The sequence below is a fragment of the Gopherus evgoodei genome, chromosome 1 (assembly GCF_007399415.2).
Source record: "Gopherus evgoodei ecotype Sinaloan lineage chromosome 1, rGopEvg1_v1.p, whole genome shotgun sequence".
In the NCBI taxonomy this organism is placed as follows: Eukaryota; Metazoa; Chordata; order Testudines; family Testudinidae; genus Gopherus; species Gopherus evgoodei.
The window spans coordinates 220,340,498-220,360,058 of NC_044322.1; the positions used below are offsets into that span (position 1 = coordinate 220,340,498).

Consider the following 19,561-nt stretch of genomic DNA (forward strand, 5'->3'; position numbering starts at 1 on the left):
CCGCCGCTGCCGATCCACCTACCCCCGCCCCTGCTGGGCACCGGCGGCGGCGAGTACTGGGGACACCTCTGTTGCTGCCACGTCTTTCGCCCCTTCTGATTCTGGGGGAGCCCCCCCAGCCGGTGGGAAGGGTCGGGATGGGAAGAAGGGTAAGGGCCCCGCTAGGAAGGCCAGGCCCTCCATGGCGGAGACTGCCTCTGCTGCCACAGCCCCGCTACCGGCTGCGGCATCCCTCCCTGCTGTTCCCTCCACCAGCTCTGCAGGTGTCCCTCCCCCGGCCCCGAGGGCGTACGCCCAATGGCGGCGGCCCCCCCCCGCCTGCCGCTGCTCCTCCAAGCGCCGCTTCCGCCAACATCTACAGCGGCCGGGGCCCCTTTCCCACCTTGACTAGGAAGCATGGCATCCGTTGCCTCCTGGTGCCCGCCTAGCCCCACGTGGAGACCTATGTGCGGGCGTTGGCCAGGGAGGTGGGGCCCACGGCCATCGTGGCAGCCTCCAAAATGTACGGGAAGGTGGTCTTCTTCCTGGCATCGGAGGCCGCCGTCCAGGAGGCGATAGAGACGGGCCTGGCGGTGGGGGGCGTGTTCGTCCCCCTCGAGCCGTTGGAAGACCTGGGGGTCCGCTTGATCTTGACCTCCGTCCGTCCCTCCCTTCCTGCCCAATGCCGCCCTCCTGCTCGCCCTTTCTGCCCTGGGACGCCCCATCTCTGTCATCAGCCCTCTCCCCTTGGGCTGCAAGGACCCCGCCCTCCGTCATGTTCTCTCGTTCTGCCAGCAAGTGCAGCTTCAACTGCCGCCGGCGGCGCCTGGTGGAGAGGCGCTCGAGGGGTCCTTTCTGGTCCCCTACCAGAGAGCCCACTACCGGGTGCATTACTCAACGGGAGAGGCCCGGTGCCACCTCTGCCAGGCGATGGGGCACGTCCGGAGGGACTGCCCCTTGGCCCAGCATGGAGGAGTGTCCGGGACCCCCGAGCCCCGGCAAGGCATCGGCCCTGTCATCGCCGGTCCCCCTGGCTGTCCAGCACTCGAAGCTGCCCCTCCTCCTCCTTCTCGGTCCACCTCTGTGGAGGAGGGTGTGGCGGGGCTACCGCCGGACATGGGAGAGGGCTCGTCCCAGGGGGAATCCTCCCCGGTTTCAGCTGTCCCACCACTGCCTCCCCGAGTCCCTGAGCCATTGCCCTTGCCCCCCGAGCTGACCCCTGTTAGCCAGCCCCCGGATGATGCCATGGAGGGCTGGTCCTTAGTGCAGGGGAAGCGGGGCAAGTGGAAGGCTCGAGTTTCCTTACATCCTTTGGATTCGGAGGCCCCCCGGAAGAGCAGGAAGGGGGTGCCGATGTCGAGTCTTCCGCCTTGCCCCCTGATGACTCCCAGTGTGTGGTGCCGGCTGGGGATGCCGTGGCAGCACCAGAAGGTGACACCGCTCCTCCTCCGAGGTCCCTTCCTGTGGAAGCCCCCGTGGGAGTCTCTCTCGCCCCCTTCCCACTTGACGCCTCTGAGAGCGCCATGGTGGGTATCGCCTCGGGTGCTGGCGGGGAGGACCCTGGGGTGGTGGACGGTGATCTCCCTCCCATCTACAAGGAGATCGAGGCCCTGGGTTTGACCCCGGTCACGCAGGGGGAGGACGACCCTCTGCCGGCGGGCCTCGATCTGGGCGACCTCCCCACGGCCCCCTTGTCCCCGGGTTCCCTTCCCGTAACCGCTGTTTCTGCTCCCACCTCTGAGGGTCCCCTGGAATCTTCTATCGACCTGGCTGCGGGTGGCACTTTGTTGATGGCCGCCTAGCCCCTTGGGGCGACGGCCAGTGCCCCACTGCTGAGACCCGCTTCCCAGGGGGTGTCCCTCTTGGGTGTGGAGGACCCCCCCCTTCCTCAGCGGGGACCCCATTGACCAACATGTCTCTCTGGATGCCGAGGCTGCCGCACGTGCCACAGTGGCTGAGCCCGGCATCGTTAGGGGTCCCCTTCCAACTTTCCAGATCCCTGAGCCTGGCCAGGAGGAGCCACCTTCCAGCGTCTCAAGTATGGAGGCTCCGGATCCTGCCTCTACGTCCTTCCCGGATTCTCTTCCTGATCCCCACCCTACTCCTGTTGGCTCTGTCCTTGTCACCTCCTGTGATGCCATCACCTCCTGGCATCACCTCCTGTGATGCCAGTGCCGCCCCTGGGAATACCTCCCAGGGAGCGGGTTCACTAGTTTCTTCCTGTCCTGACCCCCCAGGGGCTGCTGTTCTCCATCCACCACCCCTTCTTGAATCTGGGAGTGGGGCGGGTTGTGTGGCGTCGGCCCATCTGCTGCCACGTTGGGGGTCTGCCCCCTGCCTACACGCCTTGGTGGGCCACGGGGCTGTGACGGGGGCCCCACTGGGGGACAGTCTTCGATCAGAGACCCCACCCCCTCCATGCACTGAAGGAGGAGCTGCGGGAGTTCTTTGAGGACGTACGTGGCTCCCAGAACAAAGTCCATCTTGCGCTCCAGCCATGGGGGGATTTCCATCAGGTCCTCCGGGCCGCGAGGGCCCTCATGGGGGAGGGTAAGAGGACCGGGAAGCAGGCTGCAGTGGCCTACCAGTGGGTCCGTGTCTTCCGTGACTCTTTACTCACCTTCAGGGTAGGTCACGGATTGCTGCGCGGCCTGCCGGAGGCCGTGGGCATGTCTGCCAGCGAGGATCACCCCCAGCCCTCCTCATGGCGCCGATCATCCTTGCCACCTTAAACACCCGAGGCTGTAGGATGGGTCTCTGCAGGAGACAGGTGCTCTCCTTCCTCCAGGGAGGGAGGGGGTACTCTGTGGTTTACCTGCAGGAGACCCATACGGATCCGGCCACTGAAGCGAGCTGGCGGCTGGAGTGGGGGGAAGGGGCCTACTTTAGCCACTTCTCAGTCTGCGCGGCTGGAGTGGCGACCCTGTTCTCCCCCGACCTACGGCCCGAGGTGCTGGGGGTCGCCGAGGCTGTGCCGGGCCGCCTGCTGCACCTCCGGGTCCGCATGGAGGGGCTTGTGGTTAATCTCATCAACATTTACGCCCCAACATTGGGCCCGGAGAGGCTACGTTTTTATCGGCAGGTGTCCGCCTTCCTCGGCTCCCTGGATCCTCGTGAGTGCCTGGTCCTGGGAGGGGATTTTAACACCACCCTCGAGGAACGGGACCGCTCGGGGACCGAGCAGTGCCCGGCAGCTGCGGATGTCCTCCGGGCGATTGTCGACCGCCACTCCCTGGTGGATGTCTGGCGCGACCACCACCCTGACGATATCTTGATGTTCACCTTCGTCCAGGTGGAGGCCCATCGGTCGTGCCACTCCCGGCTGGACCGTATTTACCTGTCATGTTTCCACCTTTCACGGGCCCACTCCTCCAGCGTTCGGCCGGCTCCCTTTTCGGATCACCACCTTGCCACCGTGACGGCCTCTCTCTGCGCGGAGAGGCCGGGGCCGGCCTATTGGCACTTTAATAATAGTTTGCTGGAGGATGCGGGCTTCGTGGCGTCCTTCCAGGAGTTCTGGCTGGCCTGGCGAGGGCAGATGTGTGCCTTTTCCTCGGTGCGGTGGTGGTGGGATCTGGGGAAGGTGTGTGCCTGGCTCTTCTGCTGTGACTACACTCGGGGTGCCAGCCGACGGAGGGATGCGGCGATAGGGCAGTTGGAGCGGGAGGTCTTGGAGCTGGAGAGGCGTCTGGCCGCCAGCCCCGAGGATCCATCCCTCTGCGGAGCGTGCCGGGAGAAGCGGGAGGAACTCCGGGCCCTCGAAGACCATCGGGCCCAGGGTGCTTTTGTTCGATCCCGCATCCACCTCCTTCGGGAGATGGATCGCTGCTCCCGCTTCTTCTATGCCCTGGAGAAAAGGAGGGGGGCCAAGAAGCACATCACCTGCCTCCTGGCGGAGGACGGCACCCCCCTCACGGATCCAGCGGAGATGTGCGAGAGGGCCCGGGCCTTCTATGCCACTCTTTTCTCCCCAGATCCGATCGATCCTAACGCTTGCTGAGTGCTCTGGGACGGACTCCCGACAGTCAGCACGGGCGCCCGGGACTGGCTAGAGCTGCCTGTCACTGTGGCCGAGTTCTCGGAAACCCTCTGACTCATGCCCACTAATAAATCTCCGGGCTTGGATTTGCTGACCGTGGAGTTCTACCGCATGTTCTGGGACGTCCTCAGCCCAGACCTGGTCACCGTCTGGGCCGAGTCTGTGCAGAGCGGGGCCCTCCCTCTATCGTGCAGGTGAGCCGTGCTGGCCTTATTACCGAAGAAGGAGGACCTCCGCGACTTACGGAATTGGCGTCCCATCTTGATCCTCAGTATGGACTACAAAATTGTTGCGAAGGCCATCTCGATGTGGCTAGGGTCCGTGCTGGCGGACGTGGTCCATCCAGACCAGACCTACATCGTCCCGGGCCGCACCATCTTTGATAACTTGTATCTGGTCCAGGACCTTCTGGAATTGGAGTGTAGGGACGGTCTGTCATTCACCCTCTTGTCCCTGGATCAGCAGAAGGCGTTCGACCGGATGGATCACAGGCATCTCCTGGGCACTCTGCGAGCGTTCGGCTTCGGACCCCTGTTTGTGGGTTTTCTCCAGGTGCCGTACGCTTCTGCGGAGTGTCTGATCAGGCTCAACGGGACCCTGACCGAGCCGGTCAGCTTCGAGCGGGGAGTGCGGCAGGGGTGCCCCCTCTCGGGCCAGCTGTATGCTCTGGCGATCCAGCCCTTCCTCTGTCTCCTCCGCAAGAGGTTGACGGGGTTGGTGCTTCGAGAGCTGGGGCTGTGGCTGGTCCTGTCGGCGTACGCTGACGACATGCTCCTCGTGGTCCAGGACCCGGGCAACTTGGCGCGGGTGGAGGCTTGCCAGGTTGTGTACTCAGCTGCCTCCTCTGCCCGGGTCAACTGGGTCAAAAGCTCTGGCCTGGTGGTCAGGGACGGGTGGCAGGCGAGCTCCCTCCCATCCATGCTTCAGGCCATCCGGCGGAGCGCGGGTCCGCTGCTGTATCTCGGCGTTTACCTTTCTGCCACACATCCGTCTCCGCCTGAGAACTGGCAAGATTTGCAGGGCAGGGTGACGGAGCGGCTCCGGAAATGGACAATACTACTCCAGTGCCTCTCCTTTCGGGGGAGGGCACTGGTGCTTAATCAACTGGTCCTGTCCATGCTCTGGTACCAGCTCAACACCCTTGTCCCGGCCCCGTTTTTCCTGGCCAACTTCCGGACGGCGATTCTGGAGTTCTTTTGGCCAGGGACACACTGGGTCTCTGCAGGGGTCCTCCACCTGCCCCTGGAGGGGGGGAGGGGACAGGGCCAGAAGTGCTTATGCACTCAGGTCCATGTCTTCCGCCTCCAGGCCCTACAGAGGCTCCTGTTTGGTGCGGGTAGTCCGGCGTGGAGCATATTGGTGCACACCTTCCTCCGCCGCTTCCGAGGGCTCCGATATGACCGGCAGCTCTTTTACTTCCATCTGAGAGGTCTTCCCCGAGACCTTTCCGGGCTGCTGGTCTTCTACCAAGACCTCCTCCGGACCTGGAAGCTCTTTTCAATGACCAGGTCCGTGCCTGCCACGGTGGGGGTTGACCTCGCGGAGCCCCTGCTACACAATCCCCAGCTTCATGTTGTCAATAACCTAGTCCCAGATTTGGACCTTAGCATCCAAAATATGGGGGTTAGCCTGAAAACCTCCAAGCTTAGTTACCAGCTTGGACCTGGTACTGCTGCCACCACCCAAAAAATTAGTGTTTTGGGGCACTCTGGTCCCCCCAAAAACCTTCCCTGGGGACCCCAAGACCCAAATCCCTTGAGTCTCACAACAAAGAGAAATAATCCTTTTCCCTTTCCCCCCTCCAGGTGCTCCTGGAGAGATGCACAGAAGCAACCTCCGTGAATCTAAGCAGAGGGAGTCCACCCTCTCTAATTCCAGTCCTGGAAACAAAAGCACTTCCCTCTTCACCCAGAGGGAATGCAAAGTCAGGCTAGGAAATCTGATACACACAGATCTCCCCCTGACTTCTTCCTCCCACCAATTCCCTGGTGAGCTGCAGACTCAATTCCCTGAAGTTCCTCACTAACGAAAAACTCCAACAGGTCTTAAAAGAGAGCTTTATATAAAAAAGAAAGAAAAATACATACAAATGGTCTCTCTGTATTACGGTGACAAATACAGGGTCAATTGCTTAAAAGAAATATGAATAAACAGCCTTATTCAAAAAGAATAAAATTCAAAGCACTCCAGCAACTATAGACATGTAAATACAAAATAACATATAAATCCCTATCTGATCTTTGGTACTTTCAACTGGGAAACAGAAGGTTAGAAAGCAGGAAACAGAAATCACTTCTCATCCAAGAGAACATACAGGCAGAAGACAAGAACAAAGGACTCACACACAAACTTCCCTCCACCCAAAGTTGAAAAAATCCTGTTTCCTGAGTGGTCCTCTGGTCAGGTGCTTCAGGTTACTTTTTTTTTTTTCAGGTGAAAGAGACATTAACCCTTAGCTATCTGTTTATGACACGTGTGCAGGTGGCGGAGTCCCCTGCGGTGCGCCAGAGGCTGGTCTCGGCGGAAGTCACCAGGGTCAGAGACCTCCTGGACTACGACCGGGAAGACTGGCTGGATCCCCTGACGCTCGCTCAGCGCATGGGGCTCTCCAGACCTTGTACTCCCCAGCACGTACTTCAGGAGGTGAAGGCTGTTTTACTGCCTGCTGCTCGGGCTTACCTCGACCGGGTCCTGCGAGGGAGCACGCCCCGCCCACCCTCCACCCCAGGCCCCGTGGACATTTTTATTGGGCCCCTGCCCCGTGGACCCAATCGGCCCTCTCACCCTTTCACTGCCAGCCGGCTGCATGATCTGGAGCCGGTTCTGTTCCAGACCGCGCCACGGAAACATCTGTACATGCTTGTGCTCCATACCCTTCACTACCTCACCCTCGTGTCCCGCCCTGATACCAAATGGCGAGACCTCCTGCCACCTCTTGAGGATGAGGAGCTCCGGTGGGCCAGCTTGTACTCTGCCCTGGTCCCGAGGCCCGCCGGGGATATCAGTTGGCGGCTCCTTCACGGGGCTGTGAGCACGGGTGTGTACTTGGCATGATTCACCTCTGTCCCTAGCACCTGCCCTTTCTGTAGTGAGAAGGAGACCTTGGCGCACATTTAGTTGGAGTGCGCCAGGTTGCAGCCCCTGCTCCGGCTCCTCCTGAATATTTTATTGCGTTTTTGGTTGCACTTTTCCCCTCACCTTTTTATCTACACGCTCCCCATCCGTGGCCCCACAAAGTCACGGGTTCTCCTTCTCAACCTCCTCTTGGCCCTGGCCAAAATGGCCATCTGCAGCACCAGGGAGAGGAGGTTGGCCGAAGGGATTTCCTGTGACTGTAGGGCCTATTTCTGTTCCTCCGTCTGTTCATGCATCCGGGCAGGGTTCCTCTGGGCAGAATCCACTGGCTCCCTTGACGCCTTCAAAGAGCAGTGGGCCTTGTCCGGGGTTCTCTGCTCGGTGTCCTCATCAGGTTCCCTTCATTTAGCCCTATGACCTCACTCCCGATCTTGTTTTTTCATTAGTTGCCCCCCGTAATTACTTGGTGTCCCAGACCTGTGGGTCCTCCCCTTAGGCTGGGGAGAGGTCCTTTAGAAGTGGGCGGGCTTTGCCCGCCCACCCCCGCTGGATGCCAATAGGATTCCTCTGCTGTAGAGGGAAGGAGGGAGAGGGCTGCTGCTGCTGCTGCTGTTCCTGCTGAGCACTGGGCCCTCAAGGCAGCAGCAGCTGCTGCTGCTCTTCCTGCTGCTCCCTTAGCTGGGCCAGACACCACTGCTTCCATCCCTGTCTCCCCTTCTCTGCTACCCTCTAGTTGGCTGGCTGCTGATCCCCTCACCTCCCCCCGCCCACCCTCAACTGCTGCTGTTGCTCCACCTACGGGGGGGAGGGGGAGGAAGGCTGCTGGCCTGCTTCCCAGAGAAGAAGGGGATTGAGGGACCTCCGCTCTTGTTGCTGAGGACACCATCTGAGCGGGGTCCCTCCTGCCTGGACACCAGACCACCACCACCTGGAGCTGCTGGGGCTACTGTGGCTGTTGCTGGGGAGCTGTTGGAGCCCCGAGGAGGAGAAGGCCACCTGCTGCTAGAAGACCACGTGAGGACCGCTGTGGAGGGGGCTTTACTGGATTGAGTCTTTTTTGAACTGTGCTCTTATGGTGGGGGGTTTGGACTGTGTCTGTTGGGACACTGGATGTGTGGCATGGAGCCTGCCCCCGGTCCATCCGTGTTCCCCTTCGCCCCCACCACCATTGTTGCCCCCTCGACCACCCCCGCTGGCTGTTTTCCTTCTGCTTCGGACTCCTGCCTCTGGGACTGAGCTGCTCACCTGGCTTACCACGCCCACTTCCACCATTTTAGCCTGCAGCAACAGCAGTCAAGCATTGACTTTTTTGCATGAGTGCCCATGGGCACACCCCCCTTCGCCCCATGGGCTGATCCCTTTCCTGTGCCATATTTGTCTGCCCCACCTGTTTCCTTCTGCGGCCCTCAATGTCCTGCCCCAGCCCTGCAACTATCCCTGTGGTCCCTCCACCCCATTCCTAGCTCGCCCTTTTCCCACCCCCCCACCCTGTGATCCCCCCAATCCTGATTGGTCCCTCCCCTCGTGCGCCCACGCCCCCTCTCATGTGCTTGTGCCCTTTCCCCATTTGAGTTTGCCCTTGTTCACTGCACCCCCCCATGCCGTTATCCCCCTGATTCCCTAGTGCAGCTAGAGGAGCCAGAATTCCCCTCTGAGTTGGTGACGTGCCACCCTCCCGCTCCTAGGTCCTTAGTTGCTCCCCACACCCCTTTAGCCTTCCCTTTCTGGCACCCTCCTCCCCTGCCTGCAGCCTAGCGGGGAGGGGTGGTCGCCTCCTCTCCTTCCCCTCCCCTGGCTGTTTGTCCCCCTCCTCGCTCTCGTTATGGCAGGGGACACGGTGCGGGAGACCCCTCATGATGCTCCCACTGCCCCTCCTTCTCCTCCTCCTCGTGTCCATTTCCCAAGCCTCTACCTCGACTGCCGATCCACCTACCACCACCCCTCCTGGGGCGGCGGCGGCGGCGAGTACCGGGGAGACCTCCGCTGCTGCCACGTTCCTCGCCCCTTCCGATTCAGGGGGAGCCCCCCCAGCTTATGGGAAAGATCGGGGTGGAAGAAGGGTAAGATCCCCACTAGAAAGGCCAGGCCCTCCGTGGCAGAGACTGCCCCCGCTGCCGCATCTCCGCTACCGGCCGTGACATTCCTCCCCGCTGCTCCTTCCACCAGCTCTGCGGGTGTCCCTCCCCTGGCCCCCAGGGCATACGCCCAGGTGGCGGCAGCCCCCCCACCAGCCACTGCTCCTTTGATCCTCTGCTTCTGCTACCATCTACAGTGGCCGGGGCCCCTTCCTCACCTTGACCAGGAAGCATGGCGTCCGTTGCCTCCTGGTGCCTGCCTCGCCCCATGTGGAGACCTACGTGCGGGCGTTGACGAGGGTGGTGGGGCCCACGGCCATAGTGGCAGCCTCCAAAATGTACAGAAGGGTGGTCTTCTTCCTGACATTGGAGGCCGCCGCCTAGGAGGCGGTAGACATAGGCCTGGCAGTGGGGGTTGTGTTCGTCCCCCTGGAGCCATTGGAAGACCGGGGGGGTCCGTTTGATCCTGACTTCCATCCCTCCTTTCCTGCCCAATGCTGCCCTGCTGCCCACTCTTTCTTCCCTGGGGCACCCTATCTCCATCATTAGCCTTCTCCCATTGGGCTGCAAGGACCCCACCCTCTGTCACGTCCTCTCTTTCCGCCGGCAAGTGCAGCCTCAACTGCCATCACTGGTGCGTGGCAGAGAGGCGCTCAAGGGGTCCTTTCTGGTCCCCTACCAGGGAGCCCACTACTGGGTGCATTATTCAACGGGGGATGCCCGGTGCTACCTCTGCCGGGTGATGGGGCAAGTCTGGAAGGACTGCCCCTTGGCCCAGCAAGGAGGAGCATCTGAGACCCCCGAGCCCCAGCAAGATGCCGGCCCTGTCACCACCGATTCCCCTGGCTGCCTGGCACCCAAAGCTGCCCCTCCTCTTTCTCAGTCCACCACTGTTGAGGAAAGTGCGGCGGAGATACTGCTGGGCATGGGAGAGGGCTTGCCCCAGGGGAAATCCTCCCTCATTCCTGCTGCCCCACCGTTGTCTCCCCGAGTCCCTGAGCCATTCCCCTTGCCCCCTGACCTGACCCCTGTTAGCCAGGCCCCGGATGATGCCATGGAGGGCTGGTCCTTAGTGCAGGGGAAGCAGGGCAAGCGGAAGGCTCGGGCCCTGTTACATCTTTTAGATTCGGAGACCCCCCAGAAGAGCAGGAAGGGGGGCACTGAGGACGAGCCTTCTGCCTTGCACCCTAATGGCTCCTGTTGTGTGGTGCCAGCTTCGGACACCGTGGCAGCACCGGAAGGTGGCACCGCCCCTCCTCCAGGGTCCCTTCCCGTGGAAGCCCCCAGAGGAGCCTCTCTCTCCCCCTTACCATCTGAAGCCCCTGCGAGCACCGAGGTGGGCGTTGCCTCGGGTGCTGACGGAGAGGGCCCTGGGGTGGTGGATGGTGATCTCCCTTCCATCTATGAGGAGATTGAGGCCCTGAGTCTGACCCCAGTCACGCAAGGGGAGGACGACCCTCTGCCAGCGGGCCTCGATCTGGGCAATCTCACCCTGGTCCCCTTGTTCCCATGTTCCCTTCTCCTAACTGCTGCTTCTGCTCCTGCCTCTGAGGATCTCCTGGAATCTTCCATCAGCCCGGCTGCTGGTGGCACCCTGCTGACGGCCGCTAATCCCATTGGGGTGACGGCTGGTGCGCCACTGCTGAGACCCGGTTCCTAGGGGGTGTCCCTCTTGGGTGTGGAGCACCCGACCTCCTCCCGGGCAGGGACCATGTTGATGACCATCTATCTCCGGATGCCGGGGCTATCGCCCAAACCGTAGTGGCTGAGCTTGGCATCGTTAGGGGTTCCCTTCCCACTCCCCAGATCCCTGAGCCTAACCAGGAGGGGCCGCCTTCCAGCGGCCCGACTATTGAAGCTCAGGATTCTACTTCTGCCCCCCTCCCCGATTCTCTTCATGATCCCCGTGCTCCTCCTGTCCCCTGCCCTATCCCTGATACCAGCTCCATTCTTGTCCCTTCCACCTCCCGTGCTGCCATCGCTGGCCTTGGAATTACTCCCCAAAGAGCGGCTTTAGATGTTTTTTCCTGTCCCAACCCATCAGGGGCTGCTGTTTTCCTTCCGCCGCCCCCTGTTGAACCAGGGAGCGGGGCAGGTCGCGTGACGTCAGCCCATCGGATGCCACATCGGGGGTCTGCCCCCTGCCTGCCCTCCTCTGTGGGACACGGGGCTGTGACTGGGGCCCCCCTTGGGGATAGTCATAGATCAGTGACCCCCCCCATGCGCTGAGGGAGGAGCTGCGGGAGTTCCTTGAGGACATCCGTGGCTCCCGTAACAAAGTCCAACTTGCGCTTCAGCGGTGCGGGGATTTCCATCAGATCCTCCGGGCCACGAGGGCCCTCATAGGGGAGGGTAGGAGGACCAGGAAGCAGGCTGCCGCAGCCTACCAATGGGTCCGCCTCTTCTGCGACTCTTTACTCACCTACGGGTCCATCTGGAAGCACTTGTGGTTAATCCTGTCAACATTTACGCCCCAACATCAGGCCTTGAGAGGTTGCGTTTTTATCAGCAGGCATCCACCTTCCTCGGCTCCCTGGATCCTCGTGAATGCCTGTCCCTGGAGGGGACTTTAACACCACCCTCAAGGAATGAGACGGCTCAGGGACTGAGCAGTGCCCAGCTGCCGCGGATGTCCTCCAGGAGATCTTTGATCGCCACTCCCTGGTGGATGTCTGGCGCGACCACCACCCGGATGACTTCTCAACATTCACTTTCGTCCAGGTGGAGGCCCATCGGTTGCACCACTCCCAGCTGGACTGCATTTACCTGTTGTGTTTCCACTTTTCACGGGCGCACTCCTCCAGCATTCGGCCAGCCCCCTTTTCAGATCACCACCTTGCCACCGAGATGGTCTCGCTCTGCGCGGGGAGGCCAGGGCCAGCCTATTGGCACTTTAATAATAGTTTGCTGGAGGATGCAAGCTTCGTGGCATCCTTCCGGGAGTTCTGGCTGGCCTGGGGAGGGCAGAGGCGCACCTTTCCCTCAGCGTGGCAGTGGTGGGATCTGGGGAAGGTGCACGCCCGGCTCTTCTGCCGTGACTGCACCCAGAGCATCAGCCGACGGAGGAATGCAGCAATAGGGCAGTTGGAATAGGAGGTCTTGGAGCTGGAGAGGCGTCTGGCCACCAGCCCCGAGGATCCATCCCTCTGTGGAGTGTGCCGGGAGAAGCGGGAGGAGCTCTGGGCCCTCAAAGACCATCGGGCCCAGGACGCCTTTGTTCAATCCCGCTCCTGCTTCTTCTATGCCCTGGAGAAAAGGAGAGGGGCCAAGAAGCACGTCACCTGCCTCCTGGCGGAGGATGGCATCCCCTCAGGGATCCAGCGGAGATGTGTGAGAGGGCCATGGCCTTCTAGCGACTCTTTTCTCCCCGGATCCAACCGATCCTAATGGTTGCAGAGTGCTCTGGGACGGTCTCCTGATGGTCAGCATGGGCGACCGGGACCGGCTAGAGCTGCCTCTCACTCTGGCCGAGTTCTCGGAAGCCCTCTGTCTCATGCCCACCAATAAATCTCCGGCCATGGGCAGTCTGACCGTGGAGTTCTACCGCGTGTTCTGTGATGTCTTCGGCCCAGATCTGGTCACCGTCTGGGCTGAGTCTTTGCAGGGTGGGGTCCTCCCGCTCTCTTGCAGGCGAGCTGGGCTCGCCTTATTGCCAAAGAGGGGGGACCTCCGCAACATACGGAATTGGTGTCCCGTCTTGGTCCTCAGCATGGACTACAAAATCGTTGCAAAGGCCATCTTGGTGCGGCCAGGGTCCGTGCTGGCAGACGTGATCCACCCAGAAAAGACCTACACCATCCTGGGCTGCATGATTTTGATAACCTGTATTTGGTCCGGGGCCTTCTGGAATTGGGGTGTAGGGATGGTCAGTCGTTCGCCCTCTTGTCTCTGGATCAGGAGAAGGCATTCGACAGGGTGGAGCACGGGTATCTCCTGAGCACTCTGTGAGCGTTTGGCCTCGGACCCCGGTTTGTGGGTTTTCTCCAGGTGCTGTACGCTTCTGCGGAGTGTCTCAACTGGATCCTCACTGAACCAGTCAGCTTTGGGCGAGTGCAGCAGGGATGTCTCCTCTCAGGTCAGCTGTACACTCTGGCAATCAAGCCCTTCCTCTATCTCCTCCGTCGGAGGCTGACGGGGTTGGTGCTTCTAGAGCCGGAACTGCGGCTGGTCCTGTTGGCATACGCCGATGATGTGCTTCTCATGGTCCAGGACCCAGGCGACATGGTACGGATGGAGGCTGGCCAGGCCATCTATTCGGTGGCCTCCTCTGCCCGAGTCAACTGGGTCAAGGGCTCTGGCCTGGTGGTTGGGGATAGGTGGCAGGCAAGCTCCCTCCCACCTGCACTTCAGGCAATCCGGTGGAGCATGGGTCCGCTGCTCTATCTCAGCGTTTACCTTTCTGCCATGCATCCGTCTCCTCCGGAGAGCTGGCACAGTTTAGGGGGTAGGGTGACGAAGAAGCTCCGGAAATGGACGGGACTACTCCAGTGCCTCTCCCTTTGAGGGAGGGCGCTGGTGCTCAATCAACTGGTCCTGTCCATGCTCTGGTACCAGCTCAACACCATGGTCCCAGCCCCGGGTTTCTTAGCCAACCTCTAGATGACGATTCTGGAGTTCTTTTGGCCAGGGATGCACTGGGTCTCTGCAGGGGTCCTCTACCTGCCCGTGAAGGAGGGAGGACAGGGCCTGAAATGCCTACACACTCAGGTCCATGTCTTCCATCTCCAGGTGCTGCAGAGACTTCTGTACGGGCAGGTAGTCCGACATGGAGTGTATTGGTGCACACTTTCCTCTGCCGCTTTCAAGGGCTCCGATGCAACCGGCAGCTCTTTTACCTCCATCCAAGAGGTCTTCCATGAGACCTCTCTGGGCTGCCGGTCTTCTACCAAGACCTCCTCCGAACCTGGAAGCTCTTTTCAATGACTAGGTCCGTGACAGCCACCGTGGTAGCCGTTCTCCTCCTGGAGCCCCTGCTACACAATCCCCAGCTTCATGTGCAGGTGGCAGAGTCCCCTGCGGTGAGCCAGAGGCTGGTCTTGGCGGGAGTCACCAGGGTCAGAGACCTCCTGGACTAAGACTGGGGAGACTAGCTGGATCCCCTGATGCTCACTCAGCATGTGGGGGTCTCCAGACCTCGTGCTCCCCGGCACATACTTCAGGAGGTGAAGGCCACTTTACTGCCTGCTGCTCGGGCTTACCTCGACCAGGTCCTGCAAGAGGGCACGCCCTGCCCACACTCCATCCCAGGCCCCGTGGACATTTTTATTGGGCCCCTGCCCCGTGGACCCAATCAGTCGCCTCACCCTTTCACTGTGAGCTGGCTGCACTATCTGCAGCCGGTTCTGTTCCAGGCCGCGCCACAGAAACACCTGTACACACTCGTACTCCACACTCTCCACTACCTCACCCTCGCATCCTGCCCTGATACCAATTGGCGGGACCTCCTGCCACCTCTCGAGGGTGAGAGGCCCCAGTGGGCCAGCTTATACTCTGCCCTGGTCTCGAGATGCCAAACGCCGAAAATTAAAAGGTCTGTACACTAATGCGAGGAGTCTAGGTAACAAGATGGAGGAACTGGAGTTACTAGTGCAGGAAGTGAAACCAGATATTATAGGGATAACTGAAACCTGGTGGAATAGTACTCATGACTGGAGCACGGGTATTGAAGGCTATGTGCTGTTTAGGAAAGACAGAAAGAAAGGCAAAGGTGGTGGAGTAGCCTTGTACATCAATGATGACATTAACTGTAGCGAAATAAGAAGCGATGGAATGGATAAGACAGAGTCTGTCTGGGCGAAAATCACATTGGGTAAAAAAGCAACTAGAGCTTCCCCTGAGATAGTGCTTGGCGTGTGCTACAGACCGCCGGGATCGGATTGGGATATGGATAGAGACCTCTTTAATGTCTTTAATGAAGTAAACACAAAGGGGAAATGTGTGATTATGGGAGACTTCAACTTCCCGGATATAGACTGGAGGACGAGTACTTGCAAGAATAATAGGGGTCAGATTTTTCTGGATGTGATAGCGGATGGATTTCTTCATCAAGTAGTTGAAGTACCTACGAGAGGAGATGCCATTTTAGATTTGGTGTTGGTGAGCAGTGAGGACCTCGTAGAAGAAATGGTGGTAGGGGACAACCTTGGTTCGAGTGATCATGAGCTGATTCAGTTCAAACTAGATGGAAGGATAAACAAATGTAGATCTGGGATTAGGGTTTTTGACTTCTCGAGGGCTAATTTTAAAGAGTTAAGGAAATTAGTTAGGGAAGTGGATTGGACGGAGGAATTAGTGGATTTGAATGCGGAGGAGGCCTGGAATTACTTTAAGTCGCAGCTGCGGAGACTGTCGGAAGCCTGCATCCCGAGAAAGGGGAAAAAAACCATGGGCAGGAGTCGTAGGCCAAACTGGATGAGCAAACAACTCAGAGAGGGGATCAGACAAAAGCAGACAGCTTACAGGGAGTGGAAGAAAGGCAGGATCAGTAAGGAAAGCTACCTTGGTGAGGTCAGAACATGTAGGGATAAAGTGAGGAAGGCTAAAAGCCGCATTGAACTGGACCTTGCAAAGGGAATCAAAACCAATAGTAAAAGGTTCTACAGCCACATAAATAAGAAGAAAACAAAGAAAGAAGAAGTGGGGCCGCTATACACTGAGGATGGAATGGAGATTAAGGATAACCTAGGCATGGCCCAACATCTAAACAAGTACTTTGCTTCAGTTTTTAATAAGACTAGTGAACCTTGGGATGATGGAGGGATGATAAACGGGAATGTGGATATGGAAGTGGATATTACCGCAACTGAGGTAGAGGCCGTACTTGAACAGCTCGATGGGACGAAGTCGGAGGGCCCGGACAATCTCCATCCAAGGATATTAAAGGAACTGGCGCGTGAAATTGCGAGCCCGTTAGCGAAAATTTTTAAGCAATCGGTAAACTCGGGGGTTGTGCCGTATGATTGGAGGATTGCTAATGTAGTTCCTATTTTTAAGAAAGGGAATAAAAGTGATCCGGGTAATTATAGGCCTGTTAGCTTGACGTCTGTAGTATGCAAGGTCTTGGAAAAAATTTTAAGGGAGAAAGTAGTCAAGGACATAGAGGTCAATGGTAATTGGGACGAATTGCAACACGGATTTAGTAAAGGTAGATCGTGCCAAACCAATCTGATCTCCTTCTTTGAGAAGGTGACGGATTACTTAGATAAAGGAAATGCGGTAGATATAATTTACCTAGATTTCAGTAAGGCGTTCGACACGGTTCCGCACAGCGAACTGTTAGTCAAATTGGAAAAGATGGGAATGAATATGAAAGTTGTGAGTTGGATAAGGAACTGGTTAAAGGGGAGACTCCAGAGGGTCGTATTGAAAGGTGAATTGTCAGGCTGGAAGGAGGTCACTAGTGGAGTCCCTCAAGGATCGGTTTTGGGACCGATCTTATTTAATCTTTTTATTACTGACCTTGGCACAAAGAGCGGGAATGTGCTAATAAAGTTTGCGGATGACACGAAGCTGGGGGGTATTGCTAACACGGAGAAGGACAGGGATACTATTCAGGAAGATCTGAACCACCTTGTAAACTGGAGTAATAGAAATAGGATGAAATACAATAGTGAAAAGTGCAAGGTTATGCATTTAGGAATTAATAATAAGAATTTTGGATATACGTTGGGGGCGCATCAGTTGGAAGCGACGGAGGAGGAGAAGGACCTTGGGGTGCTGGTTGATAGCAGGATGACTATGAGTCGCCAATGTGATACGGCTGTTAAAAAAGCAAATGCGATTTTGGGATGCATCAGGCGGGGTATTTCCTGCAAGGATAAGGAGGTGTTAGTACCGTTATACAAGGCGTTGGTGAGACCCCATCTGGAATACTGTGTGCAGTTCTGGTGTCCCATGTTCAAGAAGGATGAATTCAAACTGGAACAGGTTCAGAGACGGGCTACAAGGATGATCCGAGGAATGGAAAAACTGCCTTATGAAAGGAGACTCAAAGAGCTTGGCTTGTTTAGCCTGGCCAAAAGAAGGCTGCGGGGGGATATGCTTGCTCTATATAAATATATCAGGGGGGTTAACGTTAGGGAGGGAGAGGAATTATTTAAGTTTAGTACTAATGTAGGCACGAGGACGAATGGGTATAAACTGGATATTAGGAAGTTTAGACTTGAAATTAGACGAAGGTTTCTAACCATTAGGGGAGTGAAGTTCTGGAACAGCCTTCCGAGGGAAGTAGTGGGGGCAAAAGACTTTCCTGGCTTTAAGACAAAGCTTGATAAGTATATGGAGGGGATGTTATGATGGGATTGTTAATTTGGGCAATTGATCTTGGATTACCACCAGATAGGTCTGCTCAGTGATCTGCGGGGAGATGTTGGATGGCATGGGAACTGAGTTACTGCAGAGAATTCCTTCTTGAGTGCTGGCTGGTGACTCTTGCCCACATGCTCAGGGTTTAGCTGATCGCCATATTTGGGGTCGGGAAGGAATTTTCCTCCAGGGCGGATTGGCAGGGGCCCTGGAGGTTTTTCGCCTTCCCCTGCAGCGTGGGGCACGGGTCGCTTGCTGGTGGTTTCTCTGCAGCTTGAGGTCTTCAAACCATTTTGAAGATTTCAATAACTCGATTCTGGGATAGGGGTTGTTGTAAAATTGGATGGGTGGGGTTCTGTGGCCTGCCTTGTGCAGGAGGTCAGACTAGATGATCAGATTGGTCCCTTCTGACCTATGAGTCTATGAGACCCGCCGGGGATGTCAGTTTGCAGCTCCTTCACGGGGCTGTGAGCACGGGCATGTACTTGGCATGGTTTACCCCGTCCCCAACACCTGCCCTTTTTGTGGCATGAAAGAGACCCTGGTGCACATTTATTTACAGTGTGCCAGATTGCAGCCCCTGTTCCTGCTCCTCTTGTACCTATTATTGCATTTTTGGTTGCACTTTTCCCCTCACCTGTTTATCTAAGCATTCCCCATCCATGGCCCCAAAGAGACTCAGGATCTCCTTGTCAACCTCCTCTTGGCCCTGGCCAAACTAGCTGCCTACAAAACCAGGGAGAGGAGGTTGGCCGACGGGATTTCCTGCGACTGTGGGGCCTATTTCTGTTCCTCCATCCGTTCACGCATCTGGGCAGAGTTCCTCTGGGCGGCGTCCTCTGGCTCCCTTGACGCTTTTGAGGACCAGTGGGCTTTGTCTGGGGTTCTCTGCTTGGTGTCCCCATCAGGTTCCCTTCGTTTAGCCCTATGACCTCACTTCCGATCCTGTTTTTTTCATTAGTTGTCCCCTGTACTTATTTGGTGTCACGGACCTGTCAGTCCTCCCCTTAGGCTGGGGGGAGATACTTTAGAAGTGGGCGGGTGAACCCGCGCACCTCCTGGATACCAATAGGACCTGACTCCTGTACCCCACTGGTTTGGATCTGTCACATCACTTACCAAACACTGTGAGGTGAAATCACAGCTTTTGCTTTTCTCTCCTCTTGAAAAACCACAGGAACTTCTGGTTTCACAGGGAAAATTCCTGCCTCAATTTCTTGCCCTAGATCTAGGCAGTGAGGGAGGTGGAAAGGGGTTTAGCACTGCCACACTATGGCACTATCTTCCACAGCATTCTGGACTCATTCTTTCTGAAATCTGGATTCACTGAAAGCAATGTTAATAAAGAGTCACTGTATGGAAAGACAAGGAGTGACTCCAGATGGACAGTGGGGGAAATGAGATTCTCCCTGTGCAGAGAGGCTCTCATTCGCTTCTCTCCCCAGAGAGCAAAAGGAGGGAAGACTGCTCAAATGGTCTGTCCCTCTCTGCTCATGATATTAGGGTTCAGCTTCCTGGGTCAGATGCTGCAGCCTCCATTGTGATCTGGGAGACCAGGATTAGCAGCTGCTGCTCCCCCAGCAGGGGTTCTGTGCTGGGAAGTGACCTTAATTAAAGCTTCTTCTCTGCCTGGCCCAGGTGACAACTTTCTTCAGCGCAGAAGAAAGTTAATACAAATGGGCTCTGTTAATACAAATTCTAAGCCTCAGACTCCATGTAACAGACGGACCTCAGAGAAAGTGCTGGGGACTGGCAAGAAAGTGACTCTGCACAAACAGCTCTCCCCCCATTTCTCCTCCTCTTAGTAGTTGGCTGTATTTTCTCCTGACATGGGAGAGCAAAGAACCAGGAATGGACTTTCCCAGCCAGAGGAGCAGGGAGAGAGGACAGGGGAAGGAGAGACTGAAAGGGGCAGTTGGAGAAATGAGTGGGGGGAGAGATTTCCAGCTCTCTAGTCCACCCAGACACATGTATCCCTGGGCAAAACCACTTTTCAGTGAACAAAACAAGGATCAGACAGAGGAAAAGCCAGTTCCTGACTCTATATTCCCCCTGCTGGGATGTGGCTTCCCTGGGGTCAGTGTCTGAG

At 57.6% G+C, this 19,561-nt stretch overlaps 1 pseudogene; it reads right to left on the reverse strand.

The window, feature by feature from the left end:
- The window catches only part of LOC115636545, a 1,011,845-nt pseudogene that overhangs the window by 689,443 nt on the left and 302,841 nt on the right, over positions 1 to 19,561 (reverse strand).